Below are 12,845 nucleotides of genomic sequence, written 5' to 3' on the forward strand. Positions count from 1 at the left end.
AAAAATACCCCACAAGCAATGGCATTATGTAAACAAACATTTAAAGAGTTAAAATTCTGATAAATGTAGAATTTCTTTGAAAGAATTGCAATGATATACGGTTCAAATAAGGAGTAATAGCATATAGAAAGCTTATATTCTTGCAATGCTATAATGCATTTTTCAACAAAACAACAAAAACGTGTGAGTTTTAACAACATGTTTATTTATTGACTTTTCATTCCTGTATGGCAATATTCATTTTGCACAGAAAAAAAATGTTTGCCTAAATGACCAACTAAGATATGCTAGTTACATTTGTTATGAGTTTTGGCTAAAATGGTAGCGTTAAGGTAATGGTTCTCCAACTAGCAATTGCTAGTTGGAGAACCATTTAGCTAGTCAGCGGCAAGCAAAATACTTGGCCGCTGAGTTAAACAAGCTAACGTTCGAGGCATGCTAGCGTTAGCTGCAAGCTCGCGTTAGCTGCATTAAGAATGCAGGTTCTGCATACTAAATAGTACAATATTTTACTCAGAAGTAGTTGTCAGAAATAGCCAGAAATGGACACCCTCGGGTAAAGTAAATCTACCCTGAAAACAAAGCACTTCGATAAAATGCAATCAGTTACTGTTGTATTATACTCTGGTGCTGATCCATTAACTGCTATCCGCAGACATGCAGATGTAATGTTTGAGGACCTGGAATGACATATTATAAATGTTTCAGTTCAAGGAAAACAAATATTGAAATTAAAAGTAAGAAGGGATGTATTTACATCTCTGACAAATCTGGCCCACATCTCTTCTCGGGGGCGCTCCAGAATTCCGTGTCCCCTCCTGATCCTCTCCGGCAATGCTAAAGGCCCCAAGTCCACCTGGGTTGTCCAGGTCTTGGTGTAGGCGAGCAAGGAACGTTCCGGGGAGTGGGGTGGCATCTAAATGTGGAAAAAAACAACAATATAATAGGATGGATAATGCAAATAACTGGGAGCATCAAATGCATTTCTTTGTAATCTACCTGCTTCTTTATGTAGAATTTCTATTATAGGGCTCTGGATGACCCACACGGCAACCACATCAAACGATCAATTAAGCAAAAATGTTTGCCTATGTTAAATACTTGGACGACGGAGTTAAAGAAATCGTTCCAACGTCTTATATTAAGGACTCCAGAAAAACAGTGCCTTCAAATGGGGAATCCCAATCCATCTGCTGGGCAATGAAAAAAAACATCAGAAAACATGTATTTAAGAATGCAGGTTCTGCATACAATGTGAGTGAATACAGAAATGTATGACAACCCAAAGCACAAAGGGAATTGTGATTGCATTTACCTCAACATTTGAGACATAACTTGTACGTGGAGACATGGCAGGGCTCGACAGTAACGGTTGCCAGGTTGCCATTGGCAACCATTCAGAAAAAATTTCAACCACTTCTTGGCCATCAGTGGCAACCAGTTTTTAACATAAAGAAATAAGGACAGCAAACAGCAAAATGTGCACCCCAAAATAGATAAATGTTAATTATTTGTTGTGTTAAGAGTGATATTTAATTATTGTTGTGACCAGTCGGAACCTGATACTTAAGTTGCACGTGCATTGGTGTGATTACGGAGCCATAAAGCGATGCACGTTTACTCGTGTGTGTTTATTTTACAAAAAATGGCGAAGCAAATTAAGTTGTTTGACTGTGGGGTAAAAGGTTCGGCCAACCCGTCAACATCTCAAACTAATGTTCAAAGTGATTCAACTGATAAAGCGCAAGATGAACCTGGACGAAAAGCAAAGAGGAATGTTGTCCATTCACTTCTGGTAAAAGTTCCTTCAAAATAAGAGTCCCGATCTTATTACTACCAAAATAAAAGTGCAAAACGAAACTTTACCATTTAAATATTGGCATATAATGATAATCACTTCTATACAAAGGTAACACATTTTAAATATAGTTAGACATATTAAAGGTGATTTACAGCATTAATAATTAATATCTAATTCTTAGCTGTGAATGGTTTTCATTTATTTAACATTAGAAATGTATTAGTATGGCCAATCCAAGACTTCAATGCTGAAGGGCCAATGGATCTATGGTGGGGGTCAGCACAAAGGTCAAGAAAACCCACATTTGAAAGGAAGACAACGGATGATCAAGAAACTAGTGACTTGCTCAATTCATTTGTGAGGGATCTGTGAAGAACATGACAACAGCTGCACTACTGGTATTTTGTATACCAGCAATTGAGGGTGGACAAGTTTACTACCACTTAGGTTTAAAATAATTGTGTTAATTACTTATTGTAAAGCCTTTGAACATTCTTTTGTGTCACATGTTCATTATTAAGTTGATGTATAACTGTATAGTATCTTAATTATTTAAAATACAAGGTGACTAAAAATGGCAACCGTATTTTCAGTTTTGGCAACCAAAAGCTGATGCCTGGTTGCCAGCCTGGCAACCACTTTTAAAAGTTAGCGTTGAGCTATGGTCTGCACAGGATAACGAAAACGTGGTTTTGTCCAGTCCGAAATAATGTCTTACATAAATTGAAACAGCATAATCCTCGCTCACCTCAACATCTGCAACGTGTGACCCTGATTTGTTTTTGAAGTCATCTGCCACCTTAAAATGACATCACCAGGTAAGAATGAAAAATAATAATTACAGAATTGATACTTTGAAAGGTTTAACACAAAAATATCATCAATTAACTTACATCAAAATGTCCACTTTTCAGTTTAGCTCAGCGTTGATTGTACTGTGAGGCTCCAAGTACAATTTGTACTTCCGTTTTGGCATTCTAAAATAAAAAAAAGAACATGGGTATCATTAACAGACTGACTAATGAATGGCAATTTCACCAATAAAAGGTTGAAATTATTCTACTGACAGTATAAACCGAACAATTTAAATTAACGAGCAGTTTTTACTAACTCGGACTATAGCACCAGTGTAAGGTGACACTCAATTGTTGGTTTTAAAAAAGGTACTTGGAATAATCCACACTTTTTAAAAACATTTTTTTGTGAAGGTTATATATTATTAATCCAGATGTGAGAGACACAGCTACAGCTCCATCAGAACAGGAGAGGAAAATAATTAGATATACAGCTGGGGGGGGGCATTGGGGGTCATTAAATGTTATATTATGGAGCCAGGGAGGGGGGTACATATTCAGACAAAACACAACATTTACAAGATTACATTTGTAATTTTAAATGAGAAAAAACAATGAATATTTTTAGATAAAAGTAATTTTTTTGCCAAAAAAGAAACTTGGATATTCTAAAATGATTAGTATAATTTTATTTTTAAACCTTATCTGTGTTGCTAGAGTTCAAAAGATTGCAATCATTATATATATATATATCTATATACTACGTCTACTCACTGCACACAGACAAAATCTGTAAGATAAATGCAGTCTATGGTATTTACTTGTCTTAAATATTATATTTAACTATACAGAGCGGGAAGCGCGTGAGCTGAGGTATACCTCAGCTCACGCGCTTCCCGCTCTGTAGTTAAATTCACTGTGATTGGCTGAGAGACAGGAGATGTTCGACTGATCCAGAGATCTATAATATAATTTATATTATAGGGCTCTGGACTGACCCACACAGCAACCACACGATCAATTAAGCAAAAATGTTTGCCTACGTGAAATCGTTCCGACCTCTTATATCAAGGACTTTGACAGGGAGAAATATATACAAAGTAACATTGACACTGTATATTGGGTACGCTGGGAGGACGATTTCTTCAAGGGACAAATATTATTTGTAAAGGGTGAGCGATGGTGTCCTGAATACTGCATTAAAACCATAGCGTTAATAAATGACCAACTAAGATATGCTAGTTACATTTGTTATGAGGTTTGGCTAAAATTGTAGCGTTAACGTAATGGTTCTCCAACTAGCAATTGCTAGTTGGAGAACCATTTAGCTAGTTAGCGGCAAGCAAAATACTTGGCCGCTGAGTTAAACAAGCTAACGTTGGAGGCAAGCTAGCGTTAGCTGCAAACTCCCGTTAGCTGCAAACTCCCGTTAGCTGCTTGCTCGCGTGTTGCAAGCTAACGTTAGCCGGAAGCTAGCGTTAGTTGCAAGCTAGCTATTGCCGCTGAGTTAAACATGTTGCTTTGCGACATAAGACAAACGACTCAAACAACGAACTTTTATAATATCCCATAATGTACATGTAATACGTATTGCAGATGTTAAGTACTTACACTCAGTGTTATTTCTTCCAGACACATGACAGCGCTTCATGCTATAATGACAGCTCTTAGAAGAACATTCTAGAATTCAAGATTCCAGAGCAGTGTCTCGTGCGCAAAAGAAATAGGTAGCGCGTGATGCCAAGAATGTATACAAGTAATCCGTTCGGCCCGACATCTGCCAGCCAGGATGTTTGCTTATGTGAAATACACGGACGGATTTAAGGCTTGTAGCTATACCTATAACAAACATCCAAAACTTCAACCTAAAAACATATCAAGCGGACATCCTCTGTCTATCCCATTCTTTGGGAATACAAATATTTCAACGGCCAGGTTCTACTTGTGAAAGGTACGAATAATTAGGCTACCTTAACATTAATAATTAATAAGCGAGTAGCCAACGGCTTATTCTAACCGTTAGACTCTAACGGTTAGAGTATGCCGTATATACATATATATATTATTATTTGTTATATATAGGCCTATATATATATACATATATAATATATTCGTTACTGGTACATTAAGATGGCTTACTCTAACGTTATACTCTAACGGTTAGAGCAGGGGTGGCCAACCAGTCAGAGGTTAAGAGCCACATTTTTTCTATGTTACTGCAAAGAGCCACATCAAACACACAGGCACTGATACCGCTTGTTTCCGTTTTTTTGTTTTCTGGAGACAAGATTTCAACCACGTCACTGATGCATTTTTGTGGCATTGGGATATATATTTTTTAAATCCTCTGGAGCAGAGAGAGGAGCTGTGGATTATTGTTATTGATTAATGCATCAGTGTTTCTTAGGGTCAAAAACACTAAACTCACAACTTAAAATGAAAGCGTTTAGTTTATTTAATAAAAGAGCACATGTTCAATGTGAAAAGTGACAGTAGTTATAGATTATTTGCAATGTGGTGCTATATATATTTAAAAAAAAAAATTAGATATATTTTTTAAACACCTTGAATTTCAGGGGGGGGCGCGGGGCTCCGTTGGCGGGGCGCAGCGCCCCTCCAAAACAATGGTAGGGGAAACACTGGATAGTGTTTAATCAATGATAGGTTTCCCCCCCTCAAAGGTGATTGGTTCACTGCATCGCAGGTATTATTGTGATTGGCTCTTGGGCCACATCAAAATTAGACTTGCTGTCATCCTCTCATACTGACACCTGACACCACACATACACACCGGGAGCCGGGACGAAAGTAACACGGGACGAAAGTAACGGAGCGATTTTATCCGAGCCCAAACAACTTTGACCGGCCAAATTACGTTAATACTTAACAGACCTACTAAATATCAGGTTTAACTGTCAGGAGTAGCTAGCTAGTGTTGTCACGATACCAACATTTTGGTTTCGATACCAAGTCAAGAATTGCGATTCCGATTATTTTTCGATACTTTTCTTAAAAAACAGTCTTAAATGTAATTATTGTGCTTTATTTCACACCAGAACCATAACCATAACACAAACTTTTAAACAATGAGAACAATAAATTAAATAAATGACAAGATTTCCTATTAAATAAAATTAATACATTTCTTACAGACAGGCCTCGTGGTGTCCGTAGGCTTGCCCTCACTGTCAGAGATATAGCTCAAATACTTCCAAATTTCGCTTCTGGCGTCTTTTTTGTCAACAAGCCGAGGCGCAGCGGCAGTTGCACTCCCACTTGCAGCCATGCTTCTCGTTTTCTCACATGCTCTGGCAGCTAGCGCGTGCACGAGAGAGGGGAGGGACTTAGAGCGTGCTTGAGAGGGAGGGACTGCAGGCACGGCTGCAGTGCAGGGAGTGGAAGCAGAGCGCTGAACACACACGGCTCTTATTAAAACGGCGCTTTCTCACCGGAGTACTTTCCCCCGTCATTCTTAAAGTACCGATACTAATGAAACGGAGGAATCGTAACATTTTTAAGGGCAGGGTATCGCGGTACCTTTCAAGTATCGGTACACCGTGCAACACTAGTCAGGAGTCAGTGTCTCTCCCCCAAACTCACACATATACAATTCGATATGAACTGAAGAGCCGCATGAAACTAGGCAAAGAGCCGCATGCGGCTCGAGAGCCGCGGGTTGGCCACCCCTGGGTTAGAGTATGCAGACTTCATAAGCCGTATATATATATATATTTATATAAACTACCGAAATTAAAGTAAGGTAAAATCATTACCATGGACATTAAACATTAACGTTAGCTTCACTTACACTTACCTTTTGACAGAAACCCAAGAGATTCAGGACTCAACATCAAATCCTCCAAAACGAATCAGAGTTCCAAGGATCCAAGAAGATTTTTTGATTTGATCATTGTGAAGGGACATCCACAGAAATGGATGCTCTAAAAAAGAAATCGGTATGTTTCTTATTTTTAAGGAAAATGTTCTGAAAAATTCTTCTTCTTCTTCTTCTTTTCGGAGGGTGAAAGAAAGAGAAGACTGGTTGTGGACTTAACCTCTTAAGCCCCAAGCCTGTTTTTCAGGCTTCAGGCTCGAAAATGACATGCCCAAAACAAAGGACTATAACTTAACTTCTAAAAGGGTTATATGAATAATTTATTTTATCAAAGCAAGGTCACATCTGTGAGTTGGATGTAGAAGTGTCAGAATCAATAAAGATGTTTCAGTGTCAGAGTAAATCCAGATGGAACATAGTCAAAAAGTGTACATTTTTGTCTCCGCCCAAATAAAACCCATTACTTATAGTGAAAACCACCCTTGAATGATGGGTTAGTAGCCTAAAAGCTTTAGGAATCCAAAGTATAACATATAATAAGTACCCTGTATCAAGATTGAGGCAAAACAAGTGAGAATTGACCGTTTTAGAGAGATTTAGCAAAAAAAAAGTCCAAGCGGACTAAGCTTTGGGCACATTTGGTTCCATCAGTGCCATTTAACCTTTTTCAGGTACCAGACTGTAAAAATCATTGTACAACATTTAATTATCACTATAGGTATTCATTCCATAAATTTAAAAAAAAATAAAAATAAAAAAATTAAGTGGGTGTGTGTGTGTGGAGTGTGTGTGTGTGTGTGTGGTGTGTGTGGGAAGTTCCCTCTTTGCATGAGATGCATGTTACTTGCACAATAAAAATGAGGAAACTTAGGAAACATTTGACTCCAACTGGAGCAGATTTATTAAAAAAAATTAGCAACACACTATACAACAAGCATTTTTTGGGTAAAAAAAAAACTTTTTACAAACCCTGAATGTTACAGTATTACTCCAGTAAGTCATGCCATGCCCTGTAAAAGTTATTTTTGGTAGTGAAGCACAGAGGGACCTGACACTTCCTGCAGTACACAGGTGTCTTCACCCTTCAGTTGCCAGCATCAGAGCACCTCCTGCAGTACCTCCTGACCTTGGTGGCATCTTCCCCATAATACTCGGGCATCCAGAAGCCATATCCTCATCCTCTTCCTCACTGTGAAAACAAATGTGGAAAAAACAAATAGATTAATTCTCTGGCTTGTACTTTCAAAAATGTAACTCAAATCAGAAATAATTTCTCTACAACAACAGCAGAACATCAATTTTGAGTGTGTGAAATAACATTATATCACTCAAAATGTATACCGTGTAAATTATGTGAGACGGGGTTCATATAATCTGTTCAATATTTAATATTAATATTCTGTCTGTCATATATATGTGTGTGTATATATATATATATGTGTATGTATATATATGTATGTATGTATGTATATATATGTATGTATGTATGTATATATGTATATATATGTGTATATATGTATATATATGTGTGTATGTATATATATATATGTGTGTATGTATATATATATATGTGTGTATGTATATATATATATGTGTGTATGTATATATATATATATACACACACGTGTGTATGTATATATATATATATATATATATATATATATGCGTGTGTGTATATATATAGTTGTAAGTCACTTTGGATAAAAGCGTCAGCTAAATGAAATGTAATACCGTGTTAAATTCAACATGTATATGTCTTGTTTATTTCAACAACAAGAACAAGAAACGGCATCCATCTTCTTTGTTGTTGTTGAGTGTGTGAAAGAACATTATATCACAAGATGGATGCCGTCGTGTTATTGTCACGTGTGTGAAATTACTATAGATGAATACACTCTTACACCAAATAAATAACAAAAAGATAAAAACAGATGAATACTCTTAAACCAAATAAATAAGTAATAGATACAAACAGAGAGAATCCATACCTTTCCGGTGACGGAGGTTCATAATCAGAGTCATTACTGTCCCCTTTGTGCGTGACGAGATCACTATCTTCCGACGGAGAGTCCTGAAATACGATGTCCAATGCCTCCTCGACGGACAAAAAAAGTCTTCTTTCTGGCTGCCATTGTTACAATGAAGACAAAGAAAACAAATCCTGCTGTTTCGCTGATCGATCTGCCGTTCTCTGCTCTCCTGTCGCCGCGGGACATGCTATGCTACGCTATAGCCTAGTATGCAGCGTACAAAGACTGGGTCGTGCGTAAATCAGCTGATACAGCCTTTATTTATCCTTACGCAAACTCCTATCTCTGGAACCCATTGGTCGATTTGGGTGATTGACACCTTTTTTGAATCATTAGAGCCAATCGAATCGAGTAGCAGTTTCAAATTACGTAAATACGTCATGCCTGCGGAGGGGGAGCTATGCGTAAAAAGCAGCTCCCGCAGCTGAATCCACGGACTGTTAATCGTTGGACCTACTCTTCTGCCGTGAATGAAAGGATTGATTCTCAGTAATCATTTTAAAGTGACAAGAGACATTGGATTAACCCTGAGCAGCGTTTTTATTCCTTTGAACACAACTTTTGATCACAAAACAGCCAAGGTAAGACCTAATTATTGTCAGGGATTTGAAAACTGATATTGTTTACTTGCTATGTTGTGGCTGCCAGCTCGGTTAATGTTGTGCCTGTAGTGATGGAGTGTACACCCATGGAATCTGTGGAATCTCAGCTTTCAGAAAATGTGTTGTTTGTGCGGAAAGGATGAATTATAAATGATCGTTTTTGTGAGTTATGAGCAGACATAGCAAATGCCCGTTTTTGACATGGGGTCATTTAGAGGCTTTTTTTTCTTTTTCGTATAGTCAGTAAGCCAAGTTTCCTCCGGTCAGATGGGTATGAAATATTAATAGTTTCATGAATGACACTTCAGATATAGCACTGTTGCTACATATATAGCATTTTCGGACCCGAGCTCGGGTCCGTGGGGCTTAAGAGGTTAAAGGGAACCACTTCCTGGCCTTCCTGACATCCAGGAAAAAGGTGAGATTCAAATCCATGTTAATGCCAGAAGCAATTTATTGTTTTTAACTTTTTAAATATGATTTGGGGCATTTCAGTTTTATTGGAAAGAGGCAGCAGAGATCTACTGGAAACAGTGGAGAGGGAGGAGATTATATGCAGCAAAAGGCCCACCCGGATGGTTGCTGCTCCGTGTGGAACGTGTTCTATCAGGTAAAGCAATTTGGTACCCAGTTATTTTTGAGTTTGAATTTAGCCTTTGGAAGGTAATTTCCAACAGTGCATTGTAAAGACTGAAAGATTTAAAGCTTGACATGATTTGGTCTTTTACTTAAGAGGATGTTTGTCTCTGAACTTCTTTAATGCTTATTTTTTGTATTGATGATATTGTTTTGTTCTTTATTTTTGTAGTGAGAATCACTTTGCAATTGTGTAAGTGCTATATAAATAGTTATACTAATAGTATTGTTGTTACCATCATTGCTATAATTAATAATGTTTTCTTTGTTTGGCTGCAGAAAGGATCATGCCAGCCCACATCAAACACCTGATCAAGAACTTGTGAATCTTCAGGCAGAACAGATGAAAACACCTGTTCAAAGTTCCAGTTCCCTACATGGAACCATGCCTGTCTGAGACTCTGTTCCACATGTCTTCAGTCAGTCCTGGACCCTATGACTAGGACACTAGTTCTACCAAGGCTTATTAGAGGTAAGCAGTGGTAGGAGAGGAGTGGAGTTATCTTTGTATTTGAGCTGCAAGTAGACAAAGGTGATCAAATGCTGATGCTAATAACGATCCGAGTCATTTGATATTGATTGTCTGCCAATCAGAGGTCGCGTTAACCGAATATTTTCCGTCTATGACGGATTTTTTTTAACAATGACGGACAAATCTGAAAGCAGTCCGTCATTTTGAAAGATTAGAACAAACTCAGAGCAGCGCCAAAGTTTCCCCGCAGCGAGGCTCCGGTGTTATGCTGTGTTATGCATGCCCTCCAAAAAGGAAATTATACCGTTTCCAAACCTAACTGTGCCGTACAAATCATTGAAATGTCTGTGAGTTTTGGTTTAACGCTGTGCACGCTCCCGCGAAAAAATCCTTTTATCTCTCATCAAAGAGGGCAGAAAACATGCATTATTGTACTCTGGAGGGGAGTTTGACAGGGGATTACTCAAAAGTACACAGTAAAAGTACTTGATTGTACTTGTGGTAGTAGTCTAACAAGTACTGAGTCCAACAGTATCACTTTTATTAAGGATGTATCGCTAAAATCATTTGATCTCATCAAATATAGCAGAAGTTGCATGATTTTGTTCTCAGGAGGGGAATTTGAGAGTAGGCTATTACCCAGAAAAAAGTACTTTTATTGTTGGTGGCAGTCAAACTAGGACTGAGTCAAACAGTGTTAGTTTTTTTACGAACTCATGGTAAAAATAATTTGTATCGCATGAAGCAGAAAAAACATGCATTTTTTTTACTCTTGCGTTAGTGCCGCTTCTCAGCGATTACCGTAAAGGCGCAATAAATCGCGCACTCAAAAATGAAGAACTGCTCATTTGACCAAGCAAATTTGAGAGACGGCTGAGTTGACCGCAGTCCCGCGAGGTGCAGCAGCCATGCATAACACGGCGCATGTGAACTGTCCCTCCCCCCCCCCCGTTGACAGTTCACGAGCATGCTTCTCCCCCCCCCCCCCTCGTCAGAGTTGTGTAAAAGCCGACGGGTAATTCTGGATTTTGACAGAAGTTTTACGACCCTGTCCGTCAGAATGACGGACAGCGAAAAAGTCTAGCGCAACCTCTGGTTCACACATACGAGGAATTTTACTTGATGTTATGGTGCAGACATAACATATAAAACAAGAAATATAATACAAAACAAAAAATCTTTAAGGGCACCGTAATAAAATATAGTTAAATAGCAATAAGAAAAATAAATAAAAAATACCGAATCCTTACCCGATTCTTCTATTTCCCAGATAATACAGCTGCACAATTACAACAGGAACTCATCTTTAGACGGTTAATACAGAAGGTACATTTAATGTTTGTGTTTTTACCAGTCATAGGGTAACAACAGATTTGACTGGTGGTAGGCTAAAAGGCTGTTTTGTTGATCATTTTATTTTTCATTACATTATAAAGATCTGCTACATTGGAGGATTCCAAAGCTGAGCTGGAAGGGGAAGTCACCACCTACAGGACAGCAAATCTAAACATTAATTTGGATAAACTATTAAACCAGGTATTTTCACAAAGTAAGTACATTTGTTTTTAAATTGCAAGCAAATAATAATGACAGTCTTGGATCGATTTTGCATTTTAACTTTCATCAGCAACTACAATAAAAGAAACAGACAAGATGGCAGTGAAATGTGTAAACAATCAGCCCATCAAGATATACACATATGAATTTATACTATTGATGAAATGTTTTTGTCCTTTCTTTGTCTTATTCACATTCTGTAGAAGAACAATCTGAGATACCTGAACAGCGTGAGCCGGCACCCTGGACACCCACACACCCCAATAATTACCCTTCAAAGAGCGAGCCACATGGGAAGGTATATATTATTTCCATAGTGGAGCCTTTTTATTTTTGCTCCTCAGTCTCATATTGGTGTCTAGCTTTTATGTATAGGCTACTGTACACATTTTATGTTTCAGATTGTTGTCATTCACTTGCAAGGGGAGATTCCAGTGCGTCCAGAGGTCTGGGCAAAAATAAAAAAACAACACGAGGGACTCCATGTTCGTGAAGGAGTTGGCTGTGGCGTTTTGGGGCACCGACACCTTAGGGGAAAGGAGCCTGACTGGAAAGGAATGCCCCACCACCAAGACCACCAGGCAGCCTCTAACAAGTAATAACTATTCTGTTTACAGTTCTGTCATCACATAATTGAATACGATTTGTTAAAACATTGTTGTTTCTTATTTTCAGTTTGCTTCAAGCAGTGGCTGTACGAGAAATACGTGGAGGACCAAGAAATGCTGGCCGGATTGGCAAAGACCGGAAGATACATAACAGAGAAGATAATGGATATTAACAAGAAAAAAAAAAAACTTTTAAAAAAAATGTTTATAATTTATTTATTGCTATTTACATGTTGAATTATTTGTTATTTCTAAATCAAATGCATCTATTACAGATGATATATTTATTTAGACGTAGGTTTTTTTTGTAATATTATTGTATTGTTAATGTATAATTTATTAAATAAAAATACTGTTATGAACACTATACAATGTCTTTATTTTGATAGTTACCAGAATACATTGTATATTTAATACTAACATAAGCTGGTGATAGATAAATTCTGGTCTGCTGGTCACCAGCATGGACCAGCATGGTCCACCAGCATGGACCACCAGCATGGACCAGCA

General features: G+C 37.9%; 2 long non-coding RNA genes across 6 annotated transcripts; one reads left to right on the forward strand and one right to left on the reverse strand.

Annotated features, from left to right (window-relative positions):
• Positions 1–269: 269 nt before the first annotated feature.
• LOC117538496 lies at positions 270–6,554 on the reverse strand. 4 transcript variants are annotated; one of them, XR_004567863.1, is made up of 5 exons: positions 6,410–6,554; positions 2,695–2,778; positions 2,550–2,600; positions 1,000–1,190; positions 270–916 (listed from the first exon to the last, which is right to left on the reverse strand). It is a non-coding gene; the product is annotated as an uncharacterized LOC117538496 (long non-coding RNA). The 4 variants fall into 4 exon arrangements; XR_004567864.1 differs by having other exon boundaries at positions 1,000–1,193; XR_004567865.1 differs by lacking the exon at positions 6,410–6,554 and adding an exon at positions 4,207–4,330.
• Positions 6,555–9,309: 2,755 nt separating this feature from the next.
• Positions 9,310–12,611, forward strand: LOC117538495. Of its 2 annotated transcripts, XR_004567862.1 has the most exons (7): positions 9,310–9,672; positions 9,978–10,170; positions 11,441–11,496; positions 11,607–11,719; positions 11,931–12,025; positions 12,129–12,322; positions 12,403–12,611. It is a non-coding gene; the product is annotated as an uncharacterized LOC117538495 (long non-coding RNA). The 2 variants fall into 2 exon arrangements; XR_004567861.1 differs by lacking the exon at positions 11,441–11,496 and having other exon boundaries at positions 12,403–12,603.
• Positions 12,612–12,845: the final 234 nt, after the last annotated feature.

The sequence above is a fragment of the Gymnodraco acuticeps genome, unplaced genomic scaffold (genome assembly GCF_902827175.1).
Source record: "Gymnodraco acuticeps unplaced genomic scaffold, fGymAcu1.1, whole genome shotgun sequence".
Taxonomy (NCBI): Eukaryota; Metazoa; Chordata; class Actinopteri; order Perciformes; family Bathydraconidae; genus Gymnodraco; species Gymnodraco acuticeps.